Genomic DNA, 17,688 nt, shown 5'->3' on the forward strand with positions numbered 1-17,688 from the left:
CTGTTGCTGCTTGCACAAGGCATTTCAGAGCTGTTGAAACCCTCTGGATTTCAAAGCAAAGCACAATAACACATGACTATGTGAGAGCACTGCAACACACACCATGAAGAGTGGGACCCTGCTCTAGTCAGCTGCTTCTGTTATTTAGAATAAGGTAACTCAGAAGAGTAGGTCCACAGTCAGGTGCTGGATACAAATACATACTTCTGTACCTTCTCTGGGCAGCAAACATGAGCCTTAAACCAAAGTTTAAAAGCACTTGCCATAAGACTCCAGGGAATTCTTCAGGTACTGATATTTTGCAAAATAACAGGTAAGAATATACTTTGAGATCTGAACAATGTCTTCCATGAAGATAATAAAGGTTGTACAACAACTGAAATACCCAAGGTAAAGGATAGCAAGACTCCCACCTACAAAAGCTACTGCTTTACTAACAGCACTTACTGACCCCCCCCATATGGTACTGACTCATTTTTAAATCACACATTGCAGATTTTAAAAGAAAGTGTAAGAAATACCTCTTCCTTTTAATATGAAACCCTAAGCACTATATATAAAACATGCATTGTATAATATCCAAATGTGAATAGATGCTTTTATTGTTTACAAGAGCTGGAGTTGCCATATAATAACTTAGCTGCTGAATGCTTCTTAAAGCAGTTTTGGATCAAGTCTAATGTATTTACTTCTAGCAAAGTGAGATTAAACAAGTACTTCCACTCCCAAGCCTGCATTTTCTTTATCAATGCAGAGCTTAAATTTATTGCATAGTGTAAAATTCCCAGTTTACAGGACCCATGATGCCTGTTAAACAAAATAAGACAAGGGAGGCACAGGCTCCCATAGTACAAAAAAATTCTCTTAGGGGTTCACTGGTATTACTCAGGCTCACAGTGTAATTGTAAATGCACAGCTGTGGTACAATAGCACAACACCTATGTGCCATAAGAGAATTCAAACAAAATTCAGAGTCAGAAGGAAAGCTTTTTCCACCTTCCTTCCTCACTACTGGCACTGGTGTCCCAAGCAACAACTCAAAGACATTTGAAGAACTTTGCTGCTCTCATCTCCACTTCCTTCTGCACGTGACTTCTCCCTGAGTCAGCAGATAATGCTTGTGATCCCCTTTCATTCGTGTTTTCCAAGGACTGCCTAGTCATAGCAGCTGGTACTTCATAGAAATACCATCACTGAACAGACTATAGCAGCATTAAATGAAACAGAACTGGAATCCTGCAAACTGAGAAACATTTTTTAATTAAAAAGCTATAAATGAAGCAGCAGTTAGCTCTTCCTATACATGACTACACCCGGCTGGCACTATAATCTATATGCAAATAAAGTTCTGAGGGCATTTTTGTATCTGCCTAGGGAAACAAAAGCAACTATTTGGGTTTCTATACAGAGCAGCAGCACTGGAAACATGGGGTGAAGAGCATTATTGCCTCAAAATGACTGTAGGTGCTGTGCTACGAAACCCTACAGTATCATGTTACAACTGTGAGCAAAATATTGCTTTAAAAATTACCCAGTTAAAGATTAATCACCCAGCAATGATTACAAAGGTCACTTTGCAGTGATAAAAATTTTTACCATTAGAAGAACTGAAAGAGAAAATGAGAAAAAGCATAGATAGCAATAGTTGCCTTTCCCCTAAAGTAATCAAGTTCAATACATCCTAAGTTTAAACTTTGCATCTTTGTATTATTATTTTTAAACCTTTTAAGAACACATCTGATCCAAGATGCCTTTCCAGTTTAAGAGCCAGCAGTAATGCAAAAGCTGTGGCCTACATTCTGCCCACAGCCCAGGCCAGACCAAACAATAAAGCCAGAACAGATGTTGAGGCCTTGCCTTGTATTTTTTTCTGGAATAATAGGAGCCCACTCATTCTCTCTTGCAAGCAGGTGGCACCAATGTGCAGCCATAGATGAGGTCTGAATAACTATACAAGCAAACAGCCTTTCAATATGCACTTTAAGTGTGTAAAATTTTCTACACCCATACAATTCCAACCTGAGCTCTTCAGTGAGCTCTGCACATATAAGTCCTGCAATCCATACACGATCAGGAAGCACATTACCCTACAAGGAACATGAATATACCCCTGCACTACTTAGCATTGAGCAGCACACCTCTGCTAATCACAACGAGCTTTTGTCTAGACATGACTGTGAAAGGGTTAGGGTTTTTTAAAGAGAAAGTATAAAATTAAGAGGACAGAAAATGCACATTTGATCAAGATTTTATCAGAGATCTCTTGTAAGCCTTTTAAAAACACCATCCACTTTTTTTTTTCTTTCAAGGAGGACAGCTGCTAACTGTGCCACAGCAATCCTGAATGCAGTCAGAAAGCAGCAACCAGAACAAAGCCAAAGCCTGCAGCACACATGTCACATTGAGCCGATGAGGCTCACCTGCCCTCCCAAGCACACTTCTCCCTGCTCCACAGCTTCTGTTCTCCCCAAACACTGACCCAACAAGACGACACTTCTTTCCCTCCTACACTATTCCCCTTCCAGTCTCATTCAGGTGACCAAAAAGTTACACAGGAATGCCTACATGCACGCAAGTAAAGACCCGCACACAGAATTTAATATACAGAAAAGGAACAACAATAACACAGCAGTTTCCTCAAGTGCTGGGTCTTGTGCTGCTGACAAACATCTAGACACTGCTAAATCTATTTGAAGCCAAAGAACCTACTGATGAGGAAGCAAAGATAAGGCAAACAAATCCTCTCTTTCCATCACAGATCTTGATTCTGCTGCCTCCCCGATCTTTGACAATCAGCAATTCCTACATGCACAGCTCCACGTTCATACAGCCTCCCATTTCTTTACCAAGCTAGCCCTCAGCTCTTCCCACCCACTGAACGTGGTCCTCTGTTGTGTTCCCTTAAGAATAAGAGCAGCTGCTTGGGCCAGTCCTGCCCATTATTCACAGACAGCACTTAGGAATAACAAGACCAGGACCAGCAGAGAGACTTCCTGAGCCTGGAACTGTATCTGCATCACTGGATTTAATGACCCATCATGGAAGGAGGGAGTTAAAAAAAAAAAAAAATCCATCAAATAGACTAATCCTTTTTGAACCCATTTGTAATTTTGGCATCTACAACATCCTGTAGCAGAGTGCTTCAATTTAATTATATGTTTGTTGTCTGAAGGAGAACAAAGAAAGCCCATGCACACTCCCTTCTCTACTCTGAAGCTGCTACTCAGTCATTTCATTTGGTGGCCCCATTTCCTGCCTTATGAGAAGCAGAGAATAACTGCGCCCTGTTCACCTCATTCGTGCCTCTTGTTGTTTTACAGATCTTCTACTACACTATTCTCAGTCATCTGCTTTCCAAACGAGACAGGCCAGGCTTTTCTACTTCTCCCTCGTATGAAGATGGGAAACAAGAATAATTCCTGTACTTTAGTGATCTTACAGCTCTAAGCAGCATGTACACATGGGGGAGGGATGGGAATGGGGCACAACCAGAACTGTACACAGTGTTCAAAGAGAGGGTACAACACAGGATTTATAAAACATGCCATAATGAGGTGTTATTTTGTTCTCAGATGCTTTCACAACAGCTTTTAACAATACAATTGCCTTTCCATTATTACCATTGAGTTGATGACAAAAACCACTGTCTACCAAGATCTTTATCTGGAAAGGCAATACCAAATTTGAAGACCACTGCTGTACAAACAGTTAAGGGCAGTTTAGAGACCACTACTGTACACACACAATTAAGGGTTGTTTCACCCTACCCTCCCCCTCAATATTAGTTAGCACATAACAAGTGCCACCTGTCACAAGACTGAACACGTTGCCCATTCCCTCCATTCAGCAGATGCCCATACTCTCTCCCTCCCTGCTGCCCCCTCCTCCCATTCACATACTGTTTTCTGACAAAAGGACAATCCAGCGGTTAGTAGCAAAAATAAGGTGAGAAACAGAAATAAAAAGATACGTAATTTGAAATGGGGAATACACAAGTGTTGCTTTATTTAGAGAGTGACAAGTGCGGAGTGACTCCTCTCCAACCCCCAGGTGCAGGACACCCTTGGTTTCCCCAAGGCTTCTTTCCCTGGGAAGAGGGAGTGCAAGGAGCAAGAAGCCAACAGAAAGGTTTCTCAGACCTTGCATCTCCCCCTCTTTCCCCTTAAACACCAATGCTGCCTAGACCACCCATTCAAGTAGTCCACATTCCTCAGTTCAGGCCACCCCTTTCCATTCCCTGGCAACCCAAACAGGCAGCAAAGATGAGTATTTCCCACACATTAAGAACCAGCTGGCCTGTTTCTATTGCCCAATGCAAGAAGAAACTAAAAAAAGTCAAAAAGTCTCAAGTGTTCACTAAGCATAAAGTACTTTTTGGTATTTTTTGCAATACCTCTTCCCTTCCCACCCATCAAATGTTCACGACAGCCTTCTTTTCAGATAGCTTAAACTGATTAGTGGAAGTAACAACTGGCTAGAAAGCACCAGTGACATAAAATGTAGATTCTCGGTGAACAGAGTGACTGGGTTGGTTTTTTTATCCCCCACTTCAAAAAACCTTGCCAGGACGACAATGAGGAACACATCTAGCTAGAACCCAGTCTCCAAAGAGTATGAGATGTGGGCACCTCTCATCCTAACCCCACACCTCAGGATATCAGAATAAATTTTAAAAACTAATGACCAGCTATTCTCAATGACTTACAAAATAAGGCTGCTGGGCACACGTTACTGCTTGGCAAGACCGTACTGTGAAGGACAAGCAGACAGGACATACTCATGTCTGCATCCAGACAAGAATCCACCCAAAAGGACAATGGAGAGAGAAATTCCATGTTACTCTGCTCTTGCAGTACCAAATAATTTTACACAGTGAAATGAATCAATCAAGCACAGTCAGCTCTCAGAGACTGTAAAGGTTTGTCACAGCATTATTCTTTAAAACCTGGGTCAAACAGCAACACTTCTCAAGGCCACAAGCAGGAAACCCCATCACACAACAGTGACAAACACATCTTACATACTCAGCTGAGTGCTTTGAATAGGCTGGATATCCACCAAGGAAGGCACCACTATGGCACCTCCCTGATGGAGGTAGTGCCCTCTAAGGGCAGCAGAATCAGGCCCTGCCAACATACCCAGGAAAGGCCTCACCTCTGTGCTGAAGTCACCTAAACGATCCCATTACTACCCAAAGGTGGTTTTATAGAGGTGGCCTGGCTGGCAGAGCTGTGGAGATAGCAGCCTCTGAAAAGGGGACACAGACTCCTCTCCCAACACAGCCACCTCCAGAAACAGATACCTGTCCTCAGGCCAATGCCAGCATACAAGAAGCTTATACATCAAATCCCACCCAGCACTGAGTCATGCACGATGTGGTGTGCAACTGCAATCAACAGGCTGCGAGCATGCCCAGTTTAACCCACACAAATCCGACTTCTAAACGTCTGTGACAGTTGCATATCCTCCTCTCACCCCCATCCATGACACTCTTCCAGGTCCTTATCCTCACAGCACCCCTACCAGCAGATGAGAGCTTTTATCAACACACACACACACACGCAAAGCACTGACTGCCAGGCTCACAGAGGCTGAGTGAGGTTTCCCCAACCCCATATAAGAGTCCTAACTATGGATCATCCTCCCTCATCCCCCCACTCTCAGGAACACTGAAATCAAATAGGGACCCACAAATAACGCAATTGTGGTATTTCAAACCAGATCTTGAAAACTCAGTTTGCTTCCAGCTCTCCTTGGAGATGACTGGTGCATTCATTAGCCCACAAGCTCCCCAAGGTACAGACAGTCCCTCTCCTTTTGTCTGCATGGGACCCACCTCCACAGGGTGCTGTAAGGATAATATTCATACCCAAAAACACAAAGTCAGATTTAACATGCCCTTGAAATGCAGGCAGCTCCCAGATCACAATTTTCCAACAGATTTCACAAGTTAGTTTGTTTTTTCCACATTTCTGCCAAACTCAGAGGCGCAGTACTGACTATATTTAAAACGTAGCTAACAATCATGGCATTCTGGTTTTAACATTCAACTTTTACTAAAAGACTATCCAAAACAACTTATCTGGTTTCTCTCCTTCTCCCACCTTCAAGGAATCTCAGAACTAGTTTGTCTTGCATCTACATTAATAATCAGAGCAAGAACACTGTATAATGACAGGAGAGGCTAAGCAATTCATCACTGCTGCACACCAAGCACTGCCTTGCACTCACTCTGCAGATTCCCACTTCACGCTGAACCTAGCTGATCCTAAAAGGTGCCAAGTAACAGTGAACCAAGCCCTGGAGACACAGGCTCTCGGCATTGAGTAGCAGCAAGTACACTTGCAGCCCAGAGGAACAAAACAGGGGCAGAGCTCTGCAAAGACGCTGGATTTTCCTGAGCTGCCTCTGCTTTAGGATTACAAACTCTCCTTCTGCAGCGCCAGCATTTGCATACCACAGCATATTTACAAAGAAATCAATCGGGACACAAGCCCGGAGGTGAACACGGAGAAGAGGCCCACAGCACTCGGGGCAGCCTGCAGAAAAGCTCGTGGCTTTCTGCTCAGACGCTTCAGGGAAAAGCAAACCGGCACGATCCCCTTCCCCACCCTGTTTAACAAAGAGGACAGAAGTTTGCAGGCGCAGGGCCCTACAGGCTCTCAAACGCAATCACCACGTGGTGAGCATCAGGAGCAGAGCTCACACAAAGAGCCGAGAAGCAGCAGGAGACGGGGGAGAGGGTTGGGAAAGCCTTGGCAGCCATCGCCAGGAGGAAGCGAGTACAAAGGGGACAGTGAGACTAGGCAGATAAGGAGAAGCCCGCGGAATGCCAGGCTGGCAGTGCAGATAAACTGAGGAGCCAGGACGCTGCTGGAAGGAGCTGAGTGTGGTTTGGTGGAGAGCTGAGGGAGGAACCCGGCTTGGCACTGGCCCGGGAGGGGAAGGAGGCAGAGGAAGGGTTTGCACAGCACTTACCTGTGCCAGAGCATGTCGCTCGCACGCTGCAGCACAGCACACACACTGCTACAAAATTAACTTAATTTTACTGTGTTCAGGGCCATTAGTCTCTCCAATCCGAGGAGTGAGATCCTATTCAGCACATAAAGGCTTCTTTATTGAGGCTGAAAATTCTTGTTTTCTCCAATATTGGGGGCAGGGGAATATCTTTTAGGCATAATTTATGTTCAGGCCAAAATAATCCCTCTCTCCTTTTCTTCCAAAAACCATCATCATCATGAAAGCAACCAGATCGTCCCTGCATATGTTAAGAGCCCAGAGGTCTTGTTTTCCCTTTCCACAAATTAGAGAATGGAAAAAGCAACAGCAGCAAAAAAGTAGTGGCCATCTCCTAGCATCTGTTTGACAGGAATACAGATGTGCCTCCCTGCACATCAGTTATGCTGCCCCACACTGCTCTCAACAAATTCAGTGTAGCTTCCCAGTTCATTTGCTTCACCCAGTGACTACTGGATAACTCCACAAAAGCAACCAGTGACTCTCCATACTGCACCATATTGAGCCCCAGACAACTAAAGAGGCATTAAGCATTTGTCCCTGTCCTCCTACCTTCAGTGCTACCACCCTGGCCACTCTGGAACAGACTCCAGATTAACACCTTCTGAGCATCAGTGACCCAAAGCAGTTCCTTGTTCTGCCACCAGTTTGCTTCAAATCCCAACCTCAGCTCCCCCCAGCTTGTACAGAAGTGCTTAATGGGGCTTGTACACATGAATGCAGAAGTTAAAAAAAAAAAAAAAGCACAGCAACAAGAACAAGGCAGCAAGGGAAACAAAACACGCAGGGACATAAAGAGGACAGAGAGCCTCAGGGGAGGGCCGGTATTTAGAGTTACTAGAGACTGAGAAGCTAAACCATGCTACGGGTTGCTGGGTCTTCAAAGAGGGGAAAAAAGTCTGCAGAGCATCTTTGAGAACACAACAGCTGTACAGGTGCATATGCAGGCTGGAGCACAGAAAAGGTGAGACATACTGGCACCAGAGAAGAAAGCAGACTGTCAAAACTACAGACAAGACAAGCCAGCAAATACATACCATTTACCTGTAGTGAGGGGCTCTGCCAAGCATTTTGAGACACTTCTATATTCCTCAGCAGAAGAGCTGTGTCCTCTTCACTTCTGTCCTGGCCTGCATTTTCTCTGTAACTTTCCCAGCACTGTTTATTGCTTTTACTGAAAGATGACCATTTTCCCTGATATCTGGATTTTCACAGGCTGCTATTTCAATAAAATACTTTAAAGAATAGTCTACAAGAACAGGTACCATGAAACAGGTTGTAGCAACCTCTATTCTTAGTTCAACCGAGCTCTGATCTGTGACCAGGAGCTGCAGGTACTGCTGCAACCCTGTGCATTTGAAAGTCTTTAGTCTTCTGCTCTGTGCCACCACTCAAATACAAATTGCTACAAGTCCAGTCATATCTATGTTGAAAGGCAAGAACAAGTGTCAATATAATTCAGGGTACATTGGTTCCACATACTTCTACTCTTCCTTCTACCTCAGAAAATCCTTCAGTCTCACCTCCCCCCTTGCACACACACAATGCCTCGGCAAGAGCTTTGCACACATTAAACCAAATACTTGTTAGCATGGCCAGGGACCCTGCTGAGAGCCTCAGCTTCCTTAAGACTCCAATTGGTCTGACTTTCTAACAACAAAGCTATTTGTAGTCAGATAATCATGATGCTGGCAGTGATTCTTGGTATAATTACTAATACCTAGCCTGAATATACAACAGCAAAGGAGGAAGAGCCCACAGCCTGTAATACCAAGCTTCACTTAAAAATACTCAAGAGTAAACCAGCTTCACCAAACAAAACAACTAAAGGTCTTTTCCTATGCCAGATTTCTGCAGCATGCATTTACCGAGCAGAACAAGAACATCTCTCTCTACTTGTTCCTAAGATCCCACCCAAGTGATGCCCGCAGAAGGCACTGCCTGGCTGTACTGGGCCCAAATGCAAGACTCCAGACACACTCTTGTTAACACTTCCTACATCTCCACTGCTGCATGAGGGCATCCAGCTGCAACACCTCCCACACCTCCACAGACAGCTCTCCACTATCCTGCAACAGCTGTGGGAGCTTCCTGCAGAAGATACAACAGGTGCTGCTGTGCAAGACACAGAAGCAGCAGGGAAATGGGATTCCTTGAAACCCATGACGTGTACCATCTTCACCATCATTCAGCAGGTACATGGTCTAAGTCTTCTCAGCAGCTGAATGCTAGATCTTTGCACCCAGATATTTTTTCTGGTATATTAGAAATGTATTACATGAGACTCAAACACCATATATATGGTGTTCGTATATATACACATACTTTCTATATTACATAAGACTCAAACACAAGCGTTTCTGCTCTAGCAAGGCCTGAATACCAGTAATGCTTGCAAAATCATTGGCACAAGTCAGGGAGACAGAAAAACCCCTGACAATTCCCAAGAAATCCAGGATATTCTTTTCCTCCAGGTCATGATTATCACAGGTACCAGCACAGTTATCCAGGCTGGTAAGGCATATGCTTGATCAACTCACATGGACTCCAGAAAAACAGTCCCAACAACAGTCTTAGACCTGTAACCACCTTCAGCACAGTACCTCAGACTGCCAAACTGCTGACAGCTGGGCCTTGCTTGTTTCCCTGCCCCCACGGAGAAAGACAGAAGAAAGCTCTTTACAACACTCCATAAAAAACCACTTTCTCATAGCGGTGTTCCAGGTCCACTGCCAGCCGTTCCAGACTTGCAGAACAGGACAATCCCATTGCATCTGATGCTGTCCTGAACCAGAGGCATCAACTTACTTGCACGAGAGTTTAGATGTCTGTTGTTGCTGAGTTTGGTCTAAATCTGTAGAGTCCTCTCCAAAAGCTTCTGTTTCTCCTTCTTCCACCCACCTCACTCCCCCACCCCTAGACACAACAGTTTGACTACATGTATGAACAGGTTCATCAAAAGACATGATCAGTCCAGTAACAGTTCAACAAGTCCCAGAACCCTGGCATGTCCCCTGACAACCTCAGCAGCTCCTTATGCAACTACCCAGTCAGTATGCAGAAGAGTCACATGAGACTAGCACAGATCCTGGGAGAGCAGGTTTTAAGTCATTCCTGCACAAGAAAAAGGAGTGATAATTAAGCAATGTCTAGTAAGATTCCTGGACTCTCTTTGAGAGTCCTTCCTCCCTTGACTAGAGCAGTACACCAAGAAAACTACACTCCCTTTTACACAGTTTGTTTAAATATCATTGCTATCTCCACTAGAGAACTCTGCAGCAATTTCTAGGAAAGATGACACCAGAGCACCAGTTTCCACATCCCTGGCTTAGTGCCCTTGAACAGTTCTTTCTGTGCAGAGTCGGCAAGGTTGAAAACTTGTTTCTGTCTGACACTGACTCATGATGCAGCCTCCCCTCCCTTGCAGCCTAACCAAGAGCAGAGCCCTGCTGAAGTCCCAATGTCTACAGGAACAGAGGACCTACACATTTTTTCACCAAGCACCACTTTGCTTGGTTGATGCTACCGAAAAGTTAAAGCTTTCACAACAAGCTCCCACTTTGCTTCTCAATCCCTAAAACTGAACATCATGTGGCAACAGGCTCAGCGAGTGCCCTGCAGCTCACACTCTGCGCAAGGCAAGGGCACCATGCCTTTGCTCTGCTACTCACCCCCCTGCAAAGAAACATTTCCCCTGCAGGAGCAGGGCAGAGTCAAAAGGCACAGGAAACACAGGCATGGTACGTAGTAACAAAATGTAAACATTTGTCTCTTACAGCCATCTCCCAACAGAATACCACAGAGTGCACACGCGTTGGGTGGTCAGTTGTTGCTCCCTCGTCAAGTTTATGATCTGTCATGTCCAACTTTGCCCTGTGATGCTGGCACCTTCCTGAACAGAGGACTCAGTTCAATTGTATCAGCCAAGGACGTGCTACCAATACCACTAGGAAAGCAGATTTTTGTGCTTTCAGAAGCAATTCCTCTGTTGTTCCTACAGAACCGTCAATTTTGGCCACTAAAACCTTGCCACAAGGGGAAGAAATACCTTTTTTTCTTTTTTAAACAGAAGCAGCAATTATCTTCCCTGTTTTTGCCATTTAGCTATCCTAACAATCTTCCAGGCTTCTTGGCTCTCCTGAATAAAACTCTTGAAACCATCACACATTCCTACACTTCTGCTGTTAAAAAACGTTGTGAGATTGCCTTGTTCCTCCTATTTCTTTTGTTTGGGTGATTTCAGTATCATTCTCAGCACTGCCACTAAAAGTAGCACTTGTGATCTGAAAGGGGAACTTCCCTAGCCACCTAAATTCTGGCAGAACAATGTACACATGTAGAGGATAGAAGGAATGGTTTGGGCATGTGCTGTCTCCTTATGTCATAACGTAAAGACAATCAGTCTTGCTCTCCTCATGCGTCATCCAGAGTTGTAATTATTTCTGGAAGTTTGGAAACATGGGGAGTGAAAACTACTTTTTTCTTTCTACCTTTCCCAGAAGTTTTCAAAGGAGTCAGCTGTAAGAACTTGGAACATCACTGTCTCGTTTAGGAATGAGAAACATGTCATGCTTATTTGAGTTAGCTCATAAATTTCCACCAGGTATGCTTTCAAATAAAGCTCTTTAATACAGGGTACATTTGTCACTGTTCAAAGGTGAGACTACAACATCACAGCACACTGCAGTAATAAATGTATTTGTTGCCAGTTGGTGAATCTCTAAAATGAGACAAAGGAGGGATGAAAAGTGTCAGAAATAGGAAGTATCAATATTGTTAACTCAAATGGAAGGTTAAATATCCTGGGGGCTCTGAAATGGTACACAAATAAAGACCTAGTGTCATAATGCAAATGTAAAGAAACAAGTACAACATCCCAGTCTGCACAGAAGTGTCCTTCATTGTAACATGAAAACATCAAGGACAAAAAGTAAATCTGATTCCATGTTATCACTAATTAAATTCATATGTACCAATTTTCTTTTTTTAAATGAAACATACATTCAAATTCATTAGTGACAGAAAACATTCTGAATAACTTAATTTTAGCAGTCATTTCCATTTAAAGCTTTTCACTTTTAATCCTAAATATATCTCAAGAGTATCTCTTCTGATTTTTCCACAGTGGACATGGTGTAAGTGGATTCAGAGCTTATAAATTACTGTCTTTCCCTGTCAAGTCCTCACATCAAGTACATAACATTCATGACTTTTCCATTGAGATTAAGAGGTATTTCATGTACTGAATCTTGCCTAGAGAACTATCTGGCCTTCATGAAACACAACGTCATCATCCATTAATCAGTCCTTTATGTCCTATATGTCTTTTACTTCCAGTTATAAGGATATGTGTTAGTCTGACCTTCTGACTTTGAGCCCAGAGTTCGCAAGACAGCCATAAAACCATTTTATTCATTTATTAAAACAAACAATGAACCCGAGGGTATTATTTTCTTCTCATAGACCTAAAAGATCTGATCCTTGGAATGGTACTCTCTGCATTTCATTACTGAGTCATGAAGACCTACCCTGCTAAGTTGCTTTGTGGCCAGAAGCCCCATGTTTTCTCCTCTGAAGCAGCACTACAACAGAAGCTTAGATCACCTGCTAGAATGCTTATGCAGTGCAGTTCTGAAGAAAAAGCTGTATAAAAATGGATTTATTTCTGACTACCATAGAAAGTGACTGAGCATGGAACTAGGATGCTATTGGAAAACCATGTTTTGTTCCCCAGAGCAGAAGTCATTTTACCTCAGTACCTCAATTTGCTGCTGCCTTCAACACGAGTGATACTCGGCACTTTGCAGACGTACATGCAGAGGGCTAGAAAGCCTAAGGGCCAAGATCAGGACATTCCACGCTCCATGGCAAAAGAATTCCTGCACTTCCACAAGCCAGGCAAGAACTGATCTTGGGGGAATTTCTCATGATGCAGTTCAAAGTGAGAAGACCAGAGAAAGTCAATTCCAGTTACTTCCTGGTGGCCATAGCATCCATCACACACAAAGAATGAATCACCCACTGTTAAGAGCTCACCAACACAAGCAGATCACTGTGCCTGCTGAAGAACAACTTCCACAATAGACTCAACTACAAAAATGTCTCTTCTGAGGTGAAAGGAAAAAAACAATAAACAAACAAAAAGGTGCAGTCCTCAGGAGAGCTACTGCGCTTTGAGGTGACACCCCCAATTATTTCTGATTTTTCCAGTACAGACACCACCAGCAGATGCATATCTGGTTCCAGTGCTAATGAGAGCAGACACCAGGGTCAGGCCAGTTAACTGGGCAAGTCTCTTGGAAGCTTTATCCGTTTTGCTTCAGACAAAGGCCTTTCCAGGGACCCACATATCATAAAATGGCTCCTGGCCAGAGGGGGCAAAACAAATCCAAAAACCATTCACTCCAGCCACACAAAAGAAAGGTGTCCTTGGGCTCACATCCTCAGAATGAAGTCTAGTAGGAAATGAGAAGCCTTGACTACCTAGGAAAGTCCATAGCTTCCCAAATATTATTTAAGGTTTCACAAAACTCCCTTCTACATAGGAGACCCCATAGGAAAGGAAAAGGAAGGAAGACGAAAGCAAGCTATTCAAAAGTGACTGGACTTCCTCTGTAAGGATTATAAAGCCTTAACTACAACAGATTAAATTCACAGCCTAGTTCAGCTCATACAGGAAAACATTTCTAGTATAGACCAAGAGTTAGAACCATGTGCTGATCTGTATGCAGCCAGAGATGTGCTACACAGCTCAAGGTTTACTTAAACTACTACAAGAATATAGCAGGACGATGTCCATATACCTGAGATACCAACAGGAGGTCATGAAGTTCCTTCTTACACCCAGGAATCTCACTGCAGAGTACAGTTAACTTACCTGTACCTGGTAAGCCAAACTAGGACAGTTATGACATAACTCAAATCTCTGCACATACAGGAGCAAGTTAAACTGAGCAGTTACTGGTGAAAAAGTAAAAAGTCATCACATTATGCCCACTCTAGCACTGCAGGAAGATTGACTGGCATGATTGTATCAATTCAGCAGCAGAACTTCACCACGAAGCCAAAATCCTGTGTCCTTTGGGTGTGCTCCTCAGAGGCTGCTGAACTAAACCTTCCTTTCCTACAGTCAGGTTAAAACAGACAGCAACCTTCAGGCTGAGTCCAAAGATGCTCTGACATTCTGCAATGTCTTTACATATGGTATCTTTGGAGGGAATATTGCCAAAACACAACAGAAGAACAAGGCAGGACCAATCCCACCCTCCCTCAAATCCCGTGTTTCTCCATAATGAAACTTGATAAATTATTATATGCCAAGAGAAAGTCTAGCCCTAACTCAGGATGACTGATGGAAAAGGAATTTAACTCTGTCTGGTAAAGTGTTGGATGGAAAAAAATCAGACTGAACCACCCAGTTATTCACAGCATTGCAGACTTCCTGTTTTGATGCAAGTCAGCAAGATCTTCTGGAAAACCCAGGAACAAAGAGCAGTAGTTAAGGGTGATAAGTTAGTTACAGAGAAGCTAATGATCTATCTCTGTTAAGACTTCAGAATAGAGGAAACTGCATCTATGCCTCTCCTTTTCTAGCACTATTTCAAAAACTAATGCACAGGCAAAAGAAGCAATAAAAAAGTAATAAAGTAATGAACTAAAAGAAGAGCAAGGTACCAGTCATAACAAAGGAGACTATCTCTGCCTTTGGATTTCTAGATACAGTTCTCCTCCCCTGCTTCCGCAGTCCATCCTTCTGTATGTGCCTGAATAAACATCAGTTTATTCCAACCAGGCACTGCCACTCTGTGGTTCCAAGCGCAGAACATCTTTGGGAGACAAGTGGGCAGAAGTGATTCCGAAAAGTTCAGAACAGTCAGAACTCCACCCCACTGAACTGCCTGAAAAAGATCTGCTATTGAAGCAAAAAACTAAACAAAATGAAGACATGACATTTAGGTTCTAAGAATCTTTTTGTTCTTATCATAAAAGCTCATAGACTACTAAAAAACATTTTAGCATATCACTAAGCTTTAATCAAGTCTCTTGCCAGCTTAGGATTGTGGAGAATCACAGGTGATAGGATAAGACAATACCGTGGATTAAAACAAGCTACATAAAAGCCATAGGAGGGGGGAAAAAACCCTCAATTCTTTCACATCATAAACTGGAAAAGAGGATAAATGGCAATACAAGGCCCAGCCTACAGTCCTCCAGCCCACAGGGACTTGTTCCACTGACCTGGCTGGGCTCTGGGTCATGGCATTTACACTCTGCAGTTCATGGATTCACTCCATAGCAGTTAAGTACAAAAGCATCCCTGGAGCATTCCCACTATGTACCCTGCTATATTGGCAGAGCTGTGCTTAGTACAGTTATAGTGAATCACCTCCCAGCAAGTTCTGCTGTAGAAGGGTGTGTTTTGCTGGTCAGCACCTACATGGGGGATTTCTGATTGCCAGCAGATGACCCATACCTCTACCTCAATATAAACTAACAGTGTATCCCACCATCACAAGCTTGCACACAAGCTTAACTCCAAAAATTTTTAAAGCTGTAACTGATAAAGACATGAGGGAAGACCTTTGCATGGTGACAGAATCAGTCACGGTGTACTTAAGAATGATACGTCTCAAGGACTGCTCATATATACCAGCAACATTGCTCCCTGCTTCCCTGCAAGCATCTCTACAGCAGAACATGGTGCTGCATACCTCTCTCTTCCAAGGCCCTGGACTAATTACTGAGAAAGATCATTCAACTTAAAAGCATAAAATTTCACAGAGCTGAGAAGACGCAAGCATCAGGCAGCCAGACTTCCAGCAACTGCTCCTGCACCCGGAGGCTCCATCCGGGATCCTCTGCACACACTGTGCCAAGCAGGGGCCAAGCCAGCACAACACACTTCAGACTTGCTGCTTAGCCCAGCAGTGTTCACACTCTGACAATTCAAAAGCAAGTTTCCAGGAATAAGTATCAGGGATTTTTGTCACTAGGTGGATGGAAAACTTTTGTTAGTGTAAAATACACACACTGCAAAAAGTCTTATGATAACCAAGGAACAGCTACAGACCAATCTGTCTGATACACAAAAAGCCCAGCATAGCTAGGAATGCACCTTACAGAAATGCACTTGCCAGAACCTTTGGGTGCATACTAGTGAGCAGGTTGATGAGCCAGTGTTTGTTTCATTCTTCTCTCTGCAAGCCATTCCCACAAGGTACTGATTAGGACAATGTCTGCTTGGCTGCAGGATCTAGGAGAAGCTGTTCTAGCTACTCTGACCTCTTGCCCTCTTCTTGGCTCACCTGTGTGCCCATCTGTCAGAACACACGTTAAACTACAGCCTGATGTAATTGGTCATAGCCTTGGAGCAGCTCCTGCTTGTCCATGTCACGACAGCATCTCTTCATGGTAAAGTAGGTCACCAGGAGAACAAGAACCCTGAAGAGGGGCCTCCTTAAATTATGCTTCTGCATCAGAGTAACAAGAGCTTATTCCCCTCAGGATGCCCTAAGGCTCCATTATAACTGAACCCAGGAAGATAATTTCACTATCCAATAGACCACGTTTTTCACAGACCACAGCAGACACTTTCAGGACCTGCTTTTAATCTCTCCCTTCCAAGAGCCAACTGAACTTGAGTTCTGTTAAAGTTTGCAAATAACAGGCGTGTTGTGCAGACACCTTGCAGAGAGTGGGCCGGAACAAACCTGAGATACGCTACCAAGGACTTCTGATGAACGTGGCAGGCACCCAGCAGCCTCTGGCTACCTTGCACATGGCCAAGTGATAAATGCTGTGGTGTCTCTGTAGACCAGCTGTCCTCTCATCACTTTGCAGGGGATAGTTCTGCCGTTGTCACTCAGTGAAGGTTCTGAATTCATTTCCTGTTTTACACCATCGTGGGGAAAATGAGCATAGCTCAGAGGCATAAGGCAATGAACAGAGTGACTGATGCAGAGGGTGTTTATTTAGGCAAGCAGCTAGAGAGAAATCTGGAAGAACTGAACATGCTTCTATTAGCATCACTTGACATTCCCTTCTCCAGCTTTTGCAGTAGATCAGGCCTTTGAGTGCTGGAAATTGTGGGCTTTAGGCACTTGCTTGAATCCAGACTGCAAGAACACTGACCTGTGAAGAGTTTCCCTGCCTTCTCTAATGCCTTGTATTTCCCTCACAGATTTTCAGGGCACATGTCTCCAGATTTTCAGAAACCCTTTTCTGTGACAATCTCACAAACAAAAAGCATGGAACACAAATCATCAAGAAACACCCTCCAAAACCTTTGTGTAAGGGGTAAGAGGGCTTCTCCTGAATCAGTGAAACCCTCTGGCTCCAGGGCTGTGGCTGCTCTATGATGCCAGGATGCACCCACAGAAGTGACATTCAGAAAGAGGGACAACACCGAAGCAGTCAGACCAGAGAACTTCCCCAACTTCAGTGGTCCCTGAGAGCAGTTTTCCCTCTCATGAGCAAGCAAGAGAGGCAGCAACATGAACTACAAAGTTAAGGCAACCCAGAGAAATGTGTCCATACATGAGCAGCACTGGACAGTGCAGGGAATCTGCACTCCAGATTACAGGCAGGGGGAAGGATTTAAAACTTTGAGATGTGTCAAGGCTTCTCATAAGGCACAGAACAGGTCTGGCACAAGAGAGTCTAAACCCAACA

General features: G+C 43.9%; 1 protein-coding gene across 2 annotated transcripts in view; it reads right to left on the reverse strand.

Annotated features, from left to right (window-relative positions):
- The window catches only part of RCOR1 (REST corepressor 1), an 82,497-nt gene that overhangs the window by 46,519 nt on the left and 18,290 nt on the right, over nucleotides 1–17,688 (reverse strand). The gene's annotated exons all lie outside the window — the stretch shown is intronic.

This window comes from Vidua chalybeata, chromosome 6 (genome assembly GCF_026979565.1).
Source record: "Vidua chalybeata isolate OUT-0048 chromosome 6, bVidCha1 merged haplotype, whole genome shotgun sequence".
NCBI lineage: Eukaryota > Metazoa > Chordata > Aves > Passeriformes > Viduidae > Vidua > Vidua chalybeata.